Source organism: Prenolepis imparis, unplaced genomic scaffold, assembly GCF_030444845.1.
Source record: "Prenolepis imparis isolate NDT839.2.m4 unplaced genomic scaffold, iyPreImpa1.0 SCAF_3, whole genome shotgun sequence".
In the NCBI taxonomy this organism is placed as follows: domain Eukaryota; kingdom Metazoa; phylum Arthropoda; class Insecta; order Hymenoptera; family Formicidae; genus Prenolepis; species Prenolepis imparis.
In genome coordinates this window covers 4,910,796-4,915,403 of record NW_028141161.1, presented here as the reverse complement: position 1 = coordinate 4,915,403, position 4,608 = coordinate 4,910,796, and positions in this window count along the sequence as shown.

The following is a 4,608-nucleotide window of genomic DNA, read 5'->3' as shown; positions in this document are numbered from 1 at the left end:
AACGATATATTATCATTTAATATATATATATGTATTATCTCTATAAATTTGAACACTAATAATGATTAAATGCTGCGTATAATTTTCATATTACGTTTTAGACTGTACGTTTAACGAAATGTAGTATAACTAGTTACTGTATCTCCTAATTTTAGTTAATTACGCGGAATTGCATTTGCCTTGGACTTAAGTATTTATAAGGTTATAATAAAGATATAATTTATTCTACACTTTGTTATAGATTAGTGATTTATTTAGTTAATAAATGTTAAGCTAGAGACCGTTTATAGAATTGTCTTAGTTATGACTAGATAACTCATCAAGGTTATAATATAGGTTACATAGGAGTATGTAAATGTTAGAAAATAGATTTTGTTTTAGTAAATAGATTATTTGGTTATTAGGTTGGGGTTCTCAATTCAATTTCGAAGCCAGTGTCGTTATCGTACACCGAGAGGTAAAGAACATCCAGGGTAGCAGTGTCCAGAACTAGAAGTGCGATTTTGTTAGAATAGTATGTTTTAAAGGCGTTCATGAATTCTATATAAGCGATAAAGCAATCGTTACATTGTAAAACAGAGCGTTTTTCTATGGCTATTTCGCTGCTGCAGATTTGACAGTCGGCAGGGCTCATATCTCCGTCTATAACTCCGTGACCAATTATATGTTTATAACCCTTTGGGGTTGTGCGGTTATAGCATTTAATACAAAGTCTATTGCCACTTTCTTCAGCTTGGTAGCCAGATATTCGTAGGCATTTTATTTCATATAATTCTGGAAAGTGCTTTAACAAGGGATGTGGGTTGTATTTAAAATTCTTCCCGATGCACATTTTGCAATTAGTAAGTATAGCGTTAGTATTTATTGTTGTTAAAGTTTTTTTTTTATGCGTATAAAGTAGAAATATTTAGTACGGTTGCTGCATTTAAGCAGAAATTAAGATGGTTTATTGGAAATGGAAAATTTGTTAATTAGTTAATTAATAAAAGATGTCAGGTGATCCGTAAAACAGTGTTGATAAAAAGGAGAACTGTTTCCACCTGAAGTTGATCCGGGGCCTTAGGGGCAGTTCGTAGTCACAGACGATGGAGAGCTGTTAAAGAGGATAACTGCTTTAGGCCCTGGAATAATGTTTCGTTGGCGCTGCCAACATCTGTAAACAAAGATGATACATGTTATTTTATCCTGGTTCAACATGTGCAATTTTTAACTTGTTAACGTGAACAATTCTGGGTTTATTTTTGACTAATAATTTGACGTTGCACTGCGGTAGAACTTCTATAATTTCATGGGGTCCGGTATATTGGTCGGCGAATTTTCCTTTTGCAGGTTCCTTTAGTAAAAATACACGTGATCCTACTTGAAAATTTTGTTCGTTAACTTTTCGATCGTAATAATGTTTACTTCGTTCTTTAGAGTTTATGAGGTTTTTGCGTGCGTCTTCTTGTGTGTCATGTATTCTGTTAAATAAATCAGTCAGATAATCTCGATAGGTAGTCTCTAGATTTCCTTCGACAGGTGGGTGAGCGGAGGGTAATCGGGCTATTCTACCGAAGATTAACTCAAATGGTGGGTATTTAGTTCCTTCATGAACACTAGTGTTATAAGAAAACATTGCCATGTTAATATGACTATCCCAGTCTCTCTCTTTCTGGACCTGAATTTTAAGATATTCTGTCAGTACATGATGTGATCTTTCAAGAGAACCGTTAGATTGAGGATGATAGGCGGTAGTTTTAAAGTGTTGTATATTAAACATTTTAGCTAAATTTCGTATGAGACCAGAGAGAAAATTAGTTCCTTGGTCCGTAAGGATGGCTTTAGGAGCGCCGTATATGCAAATGAAATTTCTAGTGAGTGCAATAGCAATGGATAAAGAATTAGCTTCTCTTAAAGGAACGGCTACAGAATATTTAGTCAATAAATCTTGCATAGTTAATATATATTGATTTCCAGAATTTGTTATAGGGAGAGGACCTACTATATCGAGAGCTACTTTGTCGAATGCGGCCCTAGGTGTATCTGTAATTACCATGGGTTGTCTTGTTTTTACACGTGTTAATTTCTTTAACTGACATTGACGACACCTCTGAATAAGATGCTGTATATCTTTTTTCATAGTGTTCCAATGGTAATAAGGTCTTAATCGGTTATAAGTTTTAGTTACTCCTTTATGACCACCGTGAGCGGAGGAATGATTCTCGATAATGAGCGTTTCGCGTTCTTCGGCAGGGGGAATTCGAACTAAGTTTTCGCAGACTGTAATGTGGATGGGTAATTCTCTCAAAAATTCTTGAATTTGGCTAATCACGTATCGCCATGGTATATCGTCGAAACGATCAGTTTTACTGATACTAAAGGAGGCTAAACGTAATTCGGTTACGGCATCTAAAAGGGAACGCATACAATTTTTTAACGTTTGTTGTTCTAAGCGCGAACGATTATTTAATCTTATAGGAATGGATATTAATGTTTTTGATTTAACTGTTTGTACATTTACTCTTTCAAACGTGAGGTTCTCATATACAGGTAGTAAATTTGCTTGTTGATATTCTTTAGCGCCGTTATCATAAGGAGTTCCATCCATTTGAATAAAAATTACGTGATCGTCTTTTTGTCTTAATAAACAGTCGCGGCTTTCGGTTACTAGAATTAAATCTGTTTCCCGTGGTTCTGCGAGTTGGAGTACTTCTTCATATATGTGATCTCCTTCGCGTAGGTCAATAACTGTTCTTCGTTTATTGTCGCCGTCTTCGCTGCTGTCGTCGTCACTGGAATATTCTTCTACTATTACGTCAGGTTCCTGAGGATGTGGATTAGGTGGAGGAGTCTTAATAACTTCGCAATAAATATTAGGGTTACTAGAAACAGGTTCGACTAATGATTCATTTGGAGGTTCATCATACTCGTGATTTACGAATAGAGGAATGGCGAGATTAATAAGTGGATTTCTGGATAAAGCATCTGCATTATTATTTAAACTCCCTTTCTTATATTGTATTTCGTATTCGTATTCAGCCAATTTTGTTCTCCATTTCCATAATCTGGAGGAAGGGTCCTTAATAGAATGTAACCATACGAGAGGTTTATGATCAGTAATAATAGTGAATTTCTTTCCGTATAAATAAGGTCGAAAATGATTGACGCAATAAACTATGGCTAAGCATTCTTTTTCGATAGTAGAATAATTTTGTTCGGCGTTATTTAACACGCGGGAGGTATAAGCGATAGGTAAATCTTTTCCGATTTGCCCTTGACTGAGTACTCCTCCGACAGCATATCCGGATGCGTCGGTTGTTAAAATGAAAGGTTGAGTGAAATCGGGATATTGAAGTATAGGTTCAGAGCATAAAGAGCGTTTTAGAATGTCGAAAGCCTCTATTTGCTTTTGTTGCCAATTAAACGTATTATTTTTCTTTAGTAGGTCTGTGAGTGGTTTAGCGACCTTGGAAAATTGAGGGATAAATCGTCTATAGTATCCAGCTAATCCTAGAAATTGTTTTATGTGTTTTTCATTTTTCGGAGGGGGAAATCTAACTATAGATGCTATTTTCTTTGGATCGGGCCTGACTCCGTCATCTCCGATAATATGACCGAGGTACGCTACTTCGTGATGTAGAAATTCGCATTTATCGGGTTGTAATTTTAAATTCGCGTTTCTTAGTCTTTGCATCAATTTATTAAATTTAATTTCATGCTCTTCTAGAGATCTGGCGTAAATAACTATGTCGTCCATATATACGAATAATTCATTACCCTGTAATCCAGAAAGAACGTTATCCATTAATCTTTGAAAAGTCGCTGGAGCATTTTTTAGACCGAAAGGCATTCTTTTAAATTGATAATGACCGTATGGTTGAAAATGCGGTTTTAGGGGCATCTTTAGGAGCCATGGGGATTTGATGGAAACCGGAGGCTAGATCGAGAACAGAGAAATATTTAGCGGATCCTAATTGATCTAAAATATCAGTTATATTTGGGAGAGGGTATGCGTCTCCTATGGTTTTTTCATTGAGACCGCGATAGTCGATGACCATTCGCCATCTTTTATTTCCCTGCGAATCTGATTTTTTGGGTACTATCCACACGGGGGAATTATAAGGGGATGTAGAATATTCGATTAAATTATTGGATAATAATTCATTAACTTGTTTATTGATCTCGTCTTTGTGGACAGGAGGAAATCGATATTGTTTCGTATGGATAGGGATCTCATTAGTAGTGGGTATGAAATGCTGAGTGGCGTTAGTAGCTCCGAGATTATCGTCAGGAAGATGAAATCTGTCGGCATGATTATGAATTAATGATTTGACATTATTGAACTCCTCGGAGTTTAAATGTTCTAATCGTAGAAGCTGCATGGTAGCAGATGTGCGATCGCAAGAAGCTTCGTCATTGCGAACTTCTTCGAGATATGAAGGGTTATTAATATATAAAGGAGAAGTCGTTACGAGCCCTCGGGTTGCAACGACTTGGGTAGAATTGTCTTCAAAATCTAATTGATCATTATGAATCACTGGGTGCCCTAAGGTTGCAGTGATATTTTCGTATCTAACCTTTTCATTGCATTCAGAAGAAGGACCATCGGTCGTCTCATTCCCTCGGGTT